General features: G+C 45.0%; 1 protein-coding gene across 2 annotated transcripts in view; it reads right to left on the bottom strand.

The window, feature by feature from the left end:
- Positions 1 to 15,495, bottom strand: part of TNFRSF10B (TNF receptor superfamily member 10b) — a 104,406-nt gene extending 88,911 nt beyond the window's left edge. Inside the window, exons 1-2 of one of the 2 annotated variants that reach the window (XM_079771837.1) lie at positions 15,409 to 15,495; positions 15,185 to 15,322 (exon numbers count right to left, since the gene is read on the bottom strand). The gene's annotated coding sequence lies outside the window, so the exon portion shown is untranslated. Of the gene's footprint in view, positions 1 to 15,184; positions 15,384 to 15,408 lie in introns of those variants that run through there. The other variant, XM_079771838.1, reaches the window with a different exon arrangement.
- Positions 15,496 to 15,599: the final 104 nt, after the last annotated feature.

Here is a 15,599-nt window from a genome sequence, read left to right as displayed (position 1 = left end):
AATCCCTCAGCTTCACATTCTGTATGTCTGGGAATGTTCTTATTTCTCCTTCATATTTAAAGGATAATTTTGCTGGCTATATTATGTGTGGCTGGTAATTTCTCTCTTCCAGAAGTTTGAATATTTGGTTCCACTCTCTTCTGGCTTATAGAGTTTCTGCTGAGAAGTCAGATGAAATTCTGAGGAATTTTTCTTTGTAGTTCACTTCCTTATTTTCCCTGGCTGCTTTGAGAACTTTTTTTGTCATTAATTTTTGACAGCTTCATTACCAAGTCTCTTGGAGAGGGCCTCTTTGGATTGATGTAACTAGGTGTTGTTTTTGCTGTAGCCTTTCTTGCATTGCTGGTCTGGTGGTAATCAACTCTTTTAGCCTTCTTATGGCTGTGAAACTCTTTATTTCACCTTTAATTTTGAATGACAGCCTTCATGGATAGAGTAGTCTTGGATACAGTTTCTTGCTTTTCATTACTTTGTATATTTCATGCCACTCCCTTCTGGCCTGAAGTGTTTCTGTTGAGAAATCAGCTGATAGTCTAATGGAAGTTCCCTTCTACGTAACTTTCTGTCTCTCTCTTGCAGCCTTTAAGGTTCTTTCTTTGTCTTTAATATTTTCCATTTTAATTATGATGTGTCTAGATGTGGCTCTTTTTTGGGGAGGGGGGGTGTTCATTTTTATTGGGACTCTGTGTTTCCTGAACTGGAGTGACTTTTTCCTTCACCAGGTTAGGGAAATTTTCTGCCATTATTTCTTCAAACAGGTTCTCTATTCCTTGCTCAGATTCTTCTTCTGGTACCCCTAGGATGTGAATGTTCTTACATTTCATGTTGTCCCAAAGCTCCCTTAGACTCTCCTCCTGCTTTTTAATTTTTTTTTCTAAATGCCACTCTAAATGGGTGTTTTGTTTTTTTCTACCTTGTCTTCTAATTTGCTGATTTGGTCCTCTGCTTCTATTAACCTACTGTTTATTCCTTCCAGGAATCAACAGGTATGTCATTCTTCAGATATGCTTGATTGTTACCGATGGTTGCTATCTCTTTTTTTATGCTGCTGTAGTTCGCATTAAGTTCCATAATGTTCTCATTAAGCTGCTTGTAGTTCTCACTAAGTTGCTTGAGCACCCTTATAACCATTACTTTGGATTCTTTATCTGAAAAATTGCTTGCCTCCATTTCATTTAGTTCCTTTTGTGGCAATTCCTCCTTTTCTTTCATTTGGGGGTTGTTTGCTTGTCTCCCCATTTTTACTGTCCCTTTGTATTTGTTTCTATGTATTAGATCAAACTGCTATTCCTCCCAGACTTTATGGAGTGGTCTTATGTAGTAGGTGTTTTGTGGGACCCAGTTGTGCAGTCTCTTAGATCTCCTGAGCTGGGTGCTCTAGGAATGCCACTTGTGTTATTTGGGTTCTCCTGTTGAAATTGGGTCTTGAATGTTGTTGTCCCATTCTTGGATGGAATATCCTGTCAGGTAGGCTGACTACAAGGCTCACCCCTTACCACATCATGCAAGCAGTTATAGAGGTGCGAACAGAACAGAAAAAAATACAACAAAACAAAAACATACACAAGACACCTACAATAACAACAAAAGCCACTCTCAGAGAAGAGAGAATTATGAAAAGAGAACAGAGAGCAAGAATAATAGAATAAAAAATATGAGAAAACAAAACAAAAAGGGGGGAGAAAAAGGAATATGAAGGGGCAGACATGAAATAAAACAAGAATAAAGAATAGGGGAAGGAAAATGGTATAAAATAAAAAAGGAAGAAACAAAAATTTGAAAAGGAAAATAGGGGAGAAAGCAGATAGACCCAAAATAAGAAAAGGAAAAAAGATGAGAAAGCAGGATAAAAATAAAAAAGGGGGGAAAGTTTGAGTAGGACAAGGGAAGAGAAAAATTAGATATATCAATGAAACAATAGAAATTAAAATAACAAATCAATAAAGCAGATGAAGAAGATAAAAAAGAAAAAAGAGAGCCCTAGCTGGTTTGATAGAGCGTTGGCCTGTAGACTGAAGGATCCCAGGTTTTTTTGTTTGTTTGTTTGTTTGTTTGTTTTTTTAAAATATATTTTATTGATTTTTTACAGAGAGGAAGAGAGAGGGATAGAGAGTTAGAAACATCGATGAGAGAGAAACATCAATCAGCTGCCTCTTGCACACCCCCTACTGGGGATGTGCCTGCAACCAAGGTACATGCCCTTGACCGGAATCAAACCTGGGACCCTTGAGTCCGCAGGCCAACGCTCTATCCACTGAGCCAAACCGGTTTTGGCCCCAGGTTTGATTCCGGTCAAGAACACATGCTTGGAACCGGTCAAGAACACATGCTTGGGTTGGGGGCTCAATCCCCAGTAGGGGGCGTGCAGGAGGCAGCCAATCAAGGATTCACTCTCATCATTGATGTTTCTCTCTCTCCCTCTCCCTTCCTCTCTGAAATCAATAAAAAATATATATATTTTTTTTTAAAAAAAAAAGAAAAAAGAGAAAAGGAAAAAGTGGTGTGGTGTTCACCTCAGCAGTTCCGTGCCTCCTGGGAGCTCCCTTTGGATCCTGCTCTTCTGACAACTGCAGCTGACTGTTTTGGGTTTCCCAGGAGGTACTTAGGTGCTAACCGCTGTCAGAAACTGTCCTCCTCTGGCTTTCAGCAACCTGCTTGAAGCTCCATGAGATCCACGGTTTGTGTCTGTCTCCATGGGACTTGGCTGTGCGCAGAAGGGGCCAAGCTGCTCACCATGGGGTGCAGGGCTGGGTCAGTAAGCTTCCCCAGGCTCCCTGGGCTCCACCTCAGCCTGCCTTTGCCTGCCAGCCAGTTATCAATCTTAATCACTCGAAAGTTGGTTTCTGAAAGGACTTTAGGCAGAATCAGGAGTCTAGACCTCTGGGAGCGGGAAGTGCTGTTCAGATTCCAGGCAAAGTGGTGGGTGAGTTTCCATTTCCAGAGCTACTCCTCTGTGAGTGGCCCAGAATATTAATTACTGCCCTTGGCTGGGCTGAGATCCTCGTATGTAATCCAGTGGGATCAGCTGGAGTTTCTATCAACTCTCCCTTGCTGGGGAAGCACCAGTCAGGTTCCTGAACAGTCCCACCCCCACAACCCAGTCACTGATGCTTTCTAAGACCCACAGGCTGGGCCTCTATTGCTATCTCCTCTGCTGGGGTCAAGGTACAGCGTATGGCAGGCAGGGCTTCTGAGGGTGGGGCAGGCGGTATCACCAGGGTGGGGTTTTTTCCTTTTTCTGCGCTGTGCCTTCTGTGAGTGGCTAGTTCCTCTCAGGAAAAAATGGCCATTTTGGTTTGGGGGGATATGACCAAATGCAGGACTCCCAGCTGCTGCTTTTCCATGTCTCCCCCTAATGCTTCCCACCCCAGCTTCTCCTTAGGCACCTCGAGTCCACACTGCCCTCCCTCAACCAAAGCCTCAGGTAAGTAACTGCAAATGAAACTCCTGTGCTCTAGGTTTAAAACAAAACACATAAAAACAGAAACAGAGGCTTTCTCTGGTCTCCTGGACAAACAGCAACCCTGCTGCCTTTCAGGGCTGGATGTTATGTGGGCCACTGGTGTTGGCTCTGGTGCTCCGGGCTGTGGAGCCTAGCCTGCGTTCCAGGCCTTGATCTTCTGAGAGGAAAGTCCCTCCTGTAGCTGAGAGATCCCTCCTCACTCTTGGCCGGCTACCCAGGAGAGCTGGGTCCGCCCCTTTTGTGTTCCAGGCCTTGATCTTCTGAGAGGAAAGTCCCTCCTGTAGCTGAGAGATCCCTCCCCACTCTTGGCCGGCTACCCAGGAGAGCTGGGTCCGCCCCTTTTGTGACCTTGCCCTTTCTACCAATCTCCAGGTGTTTCCTGTCCTTCCTTGATATGTCTCCTCCTCAGCTGGACCTCAGTTGGTAATCCTGGGTATATACGTTGCCCATTTTAGTTTTATTTCCAGTCTGGACCTGGGAGGAGGTGCAAGAAAGGTCTGTCTCTTTGGCCACCATTGTTTTCCTTGGTGGACATTTCTCATAACAATATTTGTTCTGATATATTTCCTTGGGCAAGGGAAAAATAAGAAAAAAATATACAAATGGGACTACATCAAACTAAACAGTTTTTGCACAACAAAGGAAACCATCAACAAAATGAAAAGACAACCCACTGAACAAGAGAACATCTTCATCAATGATACATCTGATAAAGGGTTAATATCCAAAATGTATAAAGAACTCATTATAACTCAACACCAAAAAGTAAATAATTTAATTTAAAAAATGGGCAGAGGACCTGAATTGGCAGTTCTTTAAGGAAGCCATACAGATGGCCTTCATATATATGAGAAGATTCTCAGAGTCACTAATTACCAGAGAAATGCAAATTAAAACCAGAATGAGATATCACCTCACTCCTGTCAGAAGGGCTGTGGGCAATAAATCAACTGGTGTGGCTCAGCTGGTTGGAGTGTCCTCCTGTGCAACACAGGATTGTGGGTTTAAGTCCAGGTCAGGGTATATACCCAGGTTGTGGGTTCAACCCCCAGTCATAGTGTGTATGGGAGGCAGCCTATCAATGTTTTACTCTCACTTAGATACTTCTCTGTCTCTCTCCCTCTCCTTTCCTCTCTCTCTGAAATCAATAAAAGCATATCATTGGGTGAGGATTATATAAATAAAGAAAGAAACAAATGTTTGCAAGGATGTGGAGAAAAGGGAACCCTTGTGCATTTATGGTGGGAATATAGATTGGTGCAACCATTGTGGAAAACAGTATGGAGTTTCCTAAAAAAAAAATTAAAAATGGAGCTGCCTTGTGATCCAGCAATTCTACTTCAGGGAATATATCCGAAGAAACCCAAAACACTGATTTGAGAGAATATTTTCACCCCTGTGTTCACTGCAGCGTTACTTACAATAGACAAGATCTGGAAGCAGCCCAAGTGCCCAACAGTAGATGTGTGAATTCAGAAACTGTAGTACTTTTGCATAGTGGAAAACCACTCATCCCTACCAAAGGAAATCTTACCTTTTGCGACAACATGAATGGATCTGGAGAGTTTTATGCTAAGTGAAATATGCCAGGAAGAGAAAGACAAATACCATATGATTTCACTTATATGTGGCATCTCATAACAAAATAAACTAACAAACAAAATAGGAAACAGACACATAGATAAAGAGAACAGACTAACAGCTGTTAGAGGGGTGGGGGTTGGAGAATTAGGTGAAAAAGTGAAGGGATTAAGAAAAAAAACTCATAGACGCAGACAACAGTATGGTGATTATCCGAGGAAAAAGGATGTGGGGGGAGGTAGAAGAAGCTAAAGGGCATATAAATGGTGATAGAAGGCGACCTATTTGTGGTGGTGAACACAATACAACATATAGATGATGTACTATAGAATTTTATATCTGAAACCATTATAATTTTATTAACCAATGTCACCCCAATAAATTGAATAAAAATAAAATGGTTATTAATTACTAGAGACCCGGTGCATGAAATTCATGCACTGGAGGGGCTCCTGCCACTGCCACTGTGCTTGCCAACCATGAGCCCGGCTTCTGTGTTGAGCGTCTACCCCTTGGTGGTCAGTGTGCATCATAGCAACCAGTCATTCTGGTCGTTCCGCCGTAACGGTCGCTTAGGCTTTTATTATATAAACTAGAGGCCCAGTGTACAAATTTCATGCATGGGGGGAGGTCCCCTCAGCCCAGCCTGCACCCTCTCCAATCTGGGACCCCTAGGGGGATGTCCTACTGCCAGCTCAGGCCCAAACTAGCAGTTGGACATCCCTCTCACAATCTGGGACCACTGGCTCCTAACTGCTCACCTGTCTGCCTGCCTGATCACCCCTAACTACCCCCCTGCTGGCCTGGTCACCCCCAACTGCCCCCCACTGCCAGTCTAGTCACCCCCAACTGCCCCCCCACTGGCCTGGTCACCCTTTACTGCCCCCCCTGCTGGCCTGGGCGCCCCAACTGCCCCCCCTGCTTGCCTGGTTGCCCCCCTCACCAGCCTGGTCACCCCCAACTGACCCCCCTGCGGGCTTGGTCGCCCCACACAGCCTGCTGCTCAGTTGTTTGGTCGGCCCCACTAACCCCCCTGCTGGCCTGGTTGCCCCATGCAGCCTGTTCGATTGTCCATTCAGTTGCGATGGTTTTTTAGGGTTTTATATATATAGACTAGAGGCCCAGTGCATGAAAATTCATGCACTGGAGGGGGGGTCCCTCAGCCCGGCCTGCCCCCTCACAGTCCGAGAGCCCTCAAGGGTGGGAGGTGACCCGGTGATCAGGGGAAGGAGACGCCCCATCACATCTCTGCTGCTGCCACTGCCGGCAGCGCAAGCCTCGGCGGGCGCTGGTTACCTGAGCCTTGGGCAGCTCTGGGCAGCTGGGTAGCTGCCATCTGAGGCTTGCCTGTGCCTCGGGCTTGCCCTGGGTGGCTGGGCAGCTGCCACCCGAGTCTTGGCTGCACCTTGGGCTGGCCCCGGAGGACTGGGGGGCTGAGGAGACTGGGCGCCACCACCATTGGCTGTGGGCACCACCATCTTTGAGGGCAGGACAGTCAATTAGCATATTCCCTCCTTATTGGCTGTCTTTGTGATGGTGTGAGGGTCAATTAGAATATTCCCTCTTTATTAGATAGGATTAGAGGCCCAGTGCACAAAATTCACGCACAGATAGGGTCCCTAGGCCTGGCCAGCGATCAGGACCGATCGAGGTCTTCCGGCTGCCAGCCAGGGCCTCCCTTCCCTGGCTGCTGGCTGCCTGCCGGGGCCTTCATTCACTCTGCGCCACCCCCTGCTGGTCAGCACATGTCATAGCAAGCGATCAATTGCCCAGTCAAACTCCCGCAGGGACAATTTGCATATTAGGCATATATATACATATATATATATACATACACACACACACACACACACACACACACTAGAGGCCCGGTACACGAAATTCGTGCATGGAGGGGGGTTGTCCCTCAGCCCAGCCTGTACCCTCTCCAATCTGGGACCCCTCAAGGGATGTCCGACTGCCCTCTCACAATCCAGGACTGCTGGCTCCCAACTGCTTGCCTGCCTGCCTTCCTGATTGCACCAACTGCTTCTGCCTGCCAGCCTGATCACCCCCTAACCACTCCGCTGCCAGCCTGTTTGCCCCCAACTTCCCTCCTCTGCCGGCCTGGTCACCCCTAACTGCCCTCTCCTGCAGGGTTGATCACCTCCAACTGCCCTCCCTTGCAGGCCTGGTCCCTCTCAACTGCCCTCCCTTGCAGGCCTGGTCCTTCTCAACTGCCCTCCCTTGCAGGCTGGGTGCCTCCCAATGCCCTCTCCTGCTGGCCATCTTGTGGTGGCCATCTTGTGTCCACATGGGGGCAGGATCTTTGACCACATGAGGGCAGCTATATTGTGTGTTGCAGTGATGATCAATCTGCATATTACTCTTTTATTAGATAGGATAGAGGCCTGGTACAGGGGTGGGGGCCAGCTGGTTTGCCATGAAGGGTGTCCCTGATCAGGGTGGGGTTCCCTTGGGGTGTGGGGCAGCCTGAGCAAGGGGCCTGTGGTGGTTTGCAGGCCGGCCACGCCCCTGGCAACCCAAGCAGAGGCCCTGGTATCTGGAATTTATTTTCCTTCTACAATTGAAACTTTGTAGCCTGGAGCGGAGCCAAGCCTGGGGCTCCCTCTGCGGCGGCTGGCAGCCATTTCTGTTGGGGTTATAATTGAAACTTTGTTGCCTTAAGCGGGTGGGCCCGGCCAGGGTATGCGGAAAGCTTTGCTTCCCCTGTTGCCGGAGACAACCCTGGCCTGCTCTCTCAAGCTCCGTTCTGCCGCCAATTCTGTTTGAATTTGTTTACCTTCTATAATTGAAACTTTGTAGCTTGAGTGGAGGCTTAGGCCTGGCAAGGGCAGGCGGAAAGCTTGGCTTCCTCTGTTACCTAGGAAACCTTGCTCTCTGTGGCTGTAGCCATCTTGGTTGGGTTAATTTGCATACTTGCTCTGATTGGATGGTGGGCGTGGCTTGTGGGTGTGTTGGAGGTATGGTCAATTTGCATATTTGTCTATTATTAGGTAGGAGATACATACATACATACATATATATATATATATATATAGAGAGAGAGAGAGAGAGAGAGAGAGAGAGAGAGACTAGAAGCCTGGTGCATGCAATTCATGCACTCAGGGGTCCCTCAGCCCAGCCTGCTCTCTATCCCAGTCTGGGAGTCCTTGTAGGGAGCAGGCCTGAGCTGTCAGTCGAACATCCTTAGAGCTGCTGTGGAAGCAAGAGAGGCTCCCGCCACCACTGCTGCACTTGCCAGCAGTGAGCTTGGCTTCTGGCTGAGCGGCACTCCCACTATGGGAGCACACTGACCACCAGGGGGCAGCTCCTGAGTTGAGCGTCTGCCCACTGGTGGTCAGTGCGTGTCATAGCAATCAGTCGTTCCGCAGTTTGGCCTATTTGCATATTAGCCTTTTATTATATAGAATTGCTTTAATTTCTTTAATAGATACATGCCTATTCAGATTCTCTATTTTATTTTAATGTAAGTTTTGATAAATTGGTCCCCCCCCCTCCTCCCAAGGAATTGGTCCATTTTATCTAGGTTTTCCAATTATGGACATACTAGAGGCCTGGTGCACAAAATTCGTGCACTGGGGGGGCGGTGTCCCTCAGCCCAGCCTGTACCCTCTCCAATCTGGGATCCCTCTCACAATCTGGGTCTGCTGGCTCCTAACCGCTCACCTGCCTGCCTGCCTGATTGCCCCTAACTGCTTCTGCCTGCCAGCCTGATCACCTCCTAACCACTCCCCTGCCAGCCTGATCGATGCCTAATTGCTCCCCTGCCGGCCCAGTTGCCTCCAACTGCCCTCCCCTGCTGGCCTGATCACTCACAACTGCCGGCCCTCTTGTGGCAGCCATCTTTTGATCACATGGGGGTGGCCATCTTGTGCGAGGGCTTGGTGGTCAATTAGCATATTGCCTCTTTATCATATAGGATAGTTTTTCATAGTAGGCACTTATTAGACTTTTAATATCCAGGGGATCTATAGTGATGTCCCTTCTTTAATTCCTAATATCTGTTTGTGTCTTCTCTTTTTCTTTGTTAACTTGGATAGAAGTTTATTCGTTTTATTTACTTTTTCAAAGAATCAGCTTTTAGTTTTATTAATGTTTTCTATTGATACCTTATTTTCTTTTCTGATATCTTATTTTCAAAATCATTGTTTTCTGCTCTATTTTTTTGTCTTCTGCTTCCTTTGGATTTAATTTGCTCTTCTTTTTCTAGTTTTCTAAGATAATTGATTTTAAGTCTTTCTTTTCTAATAAATGCATTTCATGGTATAAATTTCCCATCATGCACCACTTTTGCTCCATTCCACCAATTTTGGTAAGTTATTTTATCATTTTCATTTAGTTCAAATGTTTTAAATTTTATCTTGAGATTTCTTCTTTGGTTAATGTATTATTTAGAAGTGTTTTGTTGATCTCCATGTAGTCTGGGATTTTTCAGGTACCTTTCTGTTATAGATCCCTATTTTAATTCCATTGTGGTCTAAGAGCAGATATTGATTTTTTTCTTTCTTTCTTTCTTTTTTTTTTTTTTTTTTTTTTGAGAGACAGGGGGGAGGGAGAGGGAGAAAAAGAAACACTGATGTGAGAGCAAAATATGGATATGCTGCTTCCTGCATGCCCCCTACCAGGGATTGAGCCCACAAACCAGGCATGTACCATGACCAGGAATCAAACCGGCAACCTTTTGATGCATGAGATGACCCCCAACCAACCAAGCCACACTAGCCAAGGCTCTGACATTTCTTTTTTATTCTTTCTTACACTATCAATCTCTCTGCTTATGTTACTTATCTCTTTCTGCAGGTTGTCTGCTTTTTTCCCCTAGAATCCTTAGCATATTAATCAGTTATTTTAAATTTCTGGTCCAGTAATTCCAACATTCCTGTCACTTCTGACTCTGCCTCTGGATGCGTTCTCTGTCTCCATAAACTGTGTGAATTTTCATTGTTGCTTTTGCCTTTTAGTGTGCTGTGTAGTTTTTGTTGAAAGTTGGACATAATGTATTGGGCAAAAGGCACTGTGGTAAATAGGCCTTAGTAATGTGGTGGCAAGATGGAGGGGTGGGGATGCTGTTCTATAGACCTATGATTAGGTTTCAGTCTTATAGTGAGCCTGTGCCCTCAGGTTGTAAGCTTCACCAGTGCTTCTCAGTGCCCCTCGCCGCCTCCCCCTCCCCCGCCTTGGAACAGGATGGCTAGAGAGGGGTGAAGTTGAGTATTTTCCTTCCCTTGTATCAGTTAGATGCGGATAAAAACCCAATAGATTAGGTGCTGGTAAAATAGTTTCTTTAACCCATGGGCAGGTGCTGGGGGTTGAGAGTTTGGAGAGATTTGAAAAGGCACAGGGCGGCAGGGGTGTGGCCTAAGTGCTAGGTGTGCTCTGACTGAGTGGAGTGCTATCCATTTTTCCGAGCCTGGACCAGAGGACATACATCCCGGGTCTGGTGCTGCACTAATGCTTTGTCGTGGTTACATCATTTCACTGTGTCTTATTTTAATTTCTGGCTGTTGGAATCCTGTAGTCCTATGTTTTGGTCCTAGCCTGGGGTGTATAAGAATCATGACCTTAAAAAATCAAAAAGGGAGGTAGAATTTTTCATGACATATGGCAGTAAATATAACCTAAAACCTATAGCTTCATTAAACTAATGAATTTTCCCACTGTTGGATACGAAGCATAAACCCCAGGAACTATAGGAGGTAAGCATTATTGATTAATATTAGCTTGGGTATTTTTTTTCCCCACCATGGTGGACATAGACAAAACAGGGGGCTTTCTTTTATCAGTGAATTGTGTAGAATACACTGCCAATCTCTTGTCTCTGTCCACCATGACTACTTCTGATATTCAGGTGAAATCACCGAAGAAATGTGCTTTAAGCCAAGCTTTTGAGATGGTTCTCAGCCCTCGATCAAAAGAATTTATCCCAGCCTGGCCAGCGTGGCTTAATGGTTGAACATCGACCCAAGAGGTCACAGTTGATTCTAGGTCAAGTACATGCCCACGTCGCAGGCTCCATCCCCAGCAGGGGGGGAGTGCAGGAGGCAGCTGATCAATGATTCTCTCTCCCTCTTCCTTCCTCTCTCTGAAATCAATAAAAATATAGTTTTAAAAAATGTTAAAGAATTTATTCCAGAACTTCCCCTTTTCCCTCTCAAGAACAAGAATCTTCTCCTGGAGGAAATACAGAAGAATTTAGAAGCAGCAGAAGAAAGACACAAATCTCATGAAACTGAGGTATTGAAGCAGCTTGCTGAGAAAGGAGCGCATACGAAAGAAGTGCTTCAGAAAGCAACAGAAGAAAAGAACAACTGCAGTAAAATTTCATACTTTGGTTCTGGTTCTCACGGAGGTTTCTGAATGTGGGTCCCTGCTCCAGTAAGTTGGATTCTGTGAATCTGCCTGTCTCTCCAATTTTTTGTAGTAGCAATTTGCCCTTTGATTTAAATTCTCTGATGGATCTAAGGAGAGTTGTTGATTTTTTTTTAAAATGTATTTTTAAAAATTGATTTCAGAGAGAAAGGGTGAGGGAAAGAGAGATAGAAACATCAATGATGAGAGAGAATCATCGATTGGCTGCCTCCTGCATGCTACCTAACTGGGGATCAAGCCCAAAACCTGGGCATGTACCCTGACCAGAAATCGAACAGTGATGTTCGATTAGGTCAATGCTTAACCACTGAGCCACACCAGTGGGGCAAGAGTTATTGATTTTTAGTTTGTTCAAGTTTTTACTGGTTAGGACAGAGTGACAACTTCCAAGTTACTCACATGCTGGACTGAAAATAAAGAGCAAAAAGTGAATAGTGGAAGAGAAGACAGTAAAATTAAAGAAGGGTAAATTCTTTGGGGTGATATTGGATAATTTCACAAATGGTCACTGACTGGGTAATTCTAAAAGATTGTGGTCGTGAATGGATAGACAGCAACAGCTTCCTGTGGTTTAAATGCTTTGGCAAAATAAGCAAGGGAATTTCCCACATCTGTGATTGCTGTAACCACTCAGTAGGCAATTAAATTTAGAGGCATTTCATCTATAAACAGCTAAAATAAAATAAATCATTCAAATAAGTAAAAGTTTCAACTATTTTTTAAGTGTATTATATCTAGATAAGTGTTCTTAGGATAAAGGATAGGCCTTGATGGAATTACTTTTTTACTCATAGTTTGATTCATTAAATTCATTCATTCATTCAACAAACGGAATCCTTAGGATGTACCAGGCACTGTGCTAGACACAAAATTAAGAACACTGTTTCTGCCAACAAGTCTCTTAAGCTAGTCAGAAAGACAGGCTCATAAATGGAAACAGCAAATAATGTGGCAAATAAAATGACAGATATACAAGGTTATAGAAAGACTAGAGGCCCGATGCATGAAGATTCATGCAAGAATGGGCCTTCCTTCCCCTGGCTGCTGGCACCTCCTACGCTCTGGCTGGAGCCACCTTCCCTCCTTCCCATGCTGCCCAGAGGCCCGGAGTGGCTGGGGTGGTGTGGAACACAGGCGTCCAGCCCCGACCCTGGCCGCTCAGTGTCTGTGTATGCAAATTAACCCACCAGCTTTGTTAAGTTAATTTGCATACTCACTCCTGATTGGCTGATGGGCATTGCAAAGGTATGGTCAATTAGCATGTTACTCTTTTATTAGTGTGGATAAGGAAGGACATCAAGTACAGCCTGGAGAAGGCTTCTAGAACATAGTGGTGCCTGAATATTAACAAGCCCAGCTTCTTCTCCTCTGTTTCTCATAGATTATGTACAATGTATTTTTTTGTTTCATTCCTCTTTTAGCCAAGTTCTAAGGCTGTAACTCTTAGAGATAAGAACTAGAAATAACTGGATAATGTAACAGGGCATGCATATTTCTGTAAAAATAATGAGGCATCCCCAACAAGCAGGAGAGAGGACATGGAGCATCGTGCAGCATTACACAAGTGCTGCATGTTTGAACCCTCAGACAAGTTTGTGCATTATGGCTGGAGAGAGGCTGCCTAGGTGTCTGACCAAAAACACATCGGGGCATCAGCAAATAAATATCACTGCCATGATACAGTGATGTTTAGGTGACAATTTGTTCTTCGACCTCTCCAGAGCTCCTGCAGTCACTCACACATCTACAGTAGATCTTAAATTTGGAATTAGAGGGGGGTGCCAGGAAAAAACCCTCAAGATCATAGTGCAGAAACCTTTAATTCACAGAGGAGGCCTCTGAGAGGAAATTGGCCTGTCTGAGGTCATGCAGCTATTTATTAAGAGAGATGAAACCAGAATGCGGGTCTAGGTCATTTCTTTTAAAAAACATATATGTTTTTATTGATTTTAGAGAGAGGGAGAGAGAGACAGAAACATCAATGATGAGAGAGAATCATTGACTGGTTCCCTCCTATATGCCCCCTACTGGGGATTGAGCCTGAAACTCAGGCTTGTGCCTTGACCAGGAATTGAACCATGACCTCCTGGTTCATGGGTCAGTGCTCAACCACTGAGCCACACTGGCTGGGCAAGGTCATTTATTTATTCATTAAAACAACTGAATGATATCTAAGTGCTGAGTGCTGAGTACAGAGTATGAAATTTAACTCATTGTTATTTCTCTATGGTCCCCCACCCAACTTCCTGCCCCAAATATCATACAGTTTTCCTCAAAAATACTTTAGATGTATCTTCAAAACATAACCACCATATCACTGTGTTCAACATAATTCACTAATATCTAGCTAATATTGAAAGTATCTAATTATCATAGACAATTTTTTATTGTTTGTGCAAGTTAGATCCAAATCACATGCAATAACATTGCACATTAAAGTCTCTTTTTTGCCATTATTTGTTGAGGAAACAAAGTTATTATCTGGTAGAATTCTACAGTCTGGATTTGCTGATTGCAATCTCAGGTTTCATTTAACATATTCCTCTACCTTCTGATTTATTTATTTATTTTATCTCCAGGGTCACACAGCCAGTGAGTGGCAGAGGCCAGATTCATATTCAACTCTGGTGGTTGTTACATGGTTCCATTAAACAAACCCCTTTCACCTTTTAAATAGTTCAATGAAAAAGAAAATCGATTTATTCTTAACACACTGGACACATGTTCATTGCTCATAAGTTGTTTGTGAGAATCTTATACACATGACCTCTCATTCTAACACAGTTCTAAGATATTAGAAGGGCGAGGTTCAAGTTATGCACTTTTCGGCTTATGACATATTTCTTCAGCACCACTATATGTCATAGCAAGATAGATGTCATTGCACCTTCCCTCGGGGAACGAGGGAACAGGATACAGAATAGGAAATGCTAAACTGTACAGTCCGGGGAAAAAGATCAACAATGAGTCAGGACTGTCCGAGAAGGTTTCGGGGAAGATTAGAATTGAGCTCCACCCTAAGGGATCAGAATATTGATACTGAGAAGGAAACACATGCAGTAGGGAGTATGGGCAACACAAAACCGGATAAACTCAGGGAGGCCTGCATGGCAGCCTTACAAACTCAGACTGAAAGTAACCATATGGGACGGTCTGAAATGAAAACTTCTTAACTAAAAGCGAGTCACGGTGAGTAGTAACATCCTAGGCTGGTATCTTCCTTGACAAATCTTTGTCCTAACTGGTCCTATCGTCTGTTTGCATGTACCTTAACATACCTTTGGAATGTCAGAGTAATCCCTCTTTCCCAGACCTCTGGGGGTGCAATCTCCCACCAGAGCATGAGACCACGGAGCCCCTCATCATGATCTTGTCGCCCAAACACCATCCGTATGTGCTGTAAATATCAATGGTTAACTATCCTGTATCCACCGACGTAAAAGAAGTATTTGTCTCTTCATTTTATCCACTCAGATTTCCCTGCTTCGCTTTCTCCCGCCTCCCTGACCTACCACCATGTAACCCTCCTTGTGCCTCCTCCTTTGATTCTAATGTATGGAATAAATTGCAAAACTGCCATTCCCTGGAGCATTTTCTCATTCCGTTAGGCTTTTGCTTCCAGGCAACTGTCAGTTTGGCTCAAATAAACTCGGAAAAGTTCTCTAATGTTTGGACATTTCTGACATCGCCAGAAGTAAGAGTAGTAGAAGCTAATATACCTCTCAAATCAGTGTATGCACTGCCACAGAGCGTGGGCGACCCACTTACCCGCTGACGTTATGGTAAAGGAAGGAAGGATGTTGGAAGTTGAAACATCTCAAGGTAGGTCGAGAAGCGGTAGATGGTGATCCACCCGGGCCATCCGAGCGCCTCTGGCGCCCCTTAGCGGGACTGCAGTTCCACTATCTGAAACCACAAATTGGAGGCATTATCCTTTTCCTCTATAAAATGCTTCCACAAACCACAACTCGCGAGGGCGCGCTAATACGCACCTACACGCTACGCATGCGCAAAGCTTTTCTTTCGGCACAAAGACGGCGGGAGGACGGGCCACGCAAACGGGGTCATCATTCCGCTTCTGGGCGCAGAGCGGGCAGGGCCACGCATGCGCCGTGAAGACGTGTGAGCCTTATTTCGCGCTGGGGAGCCGGTGACGTAATGACGGAGGAGGCGGTGGTCAAAG

This window comes from Cnephaeus nilssonii (genome assembly GCF_951640355.1).
Source record: "Cnephaeus nilssonii genome assembly, chromosome: 5".
NCBI classification, from domain to species: domain Eukaryota; kingdom Metazoa; phylum Chordata; class Mammalia; order Chiroptera; family Vespertilionidae; genus Cnephaeus; species Cnephaeus nilssonii.
Note: the sequence above shows the minus strand (reverse complement) of the source record. Positions and strands in the feature narration are given on the sequence as shown.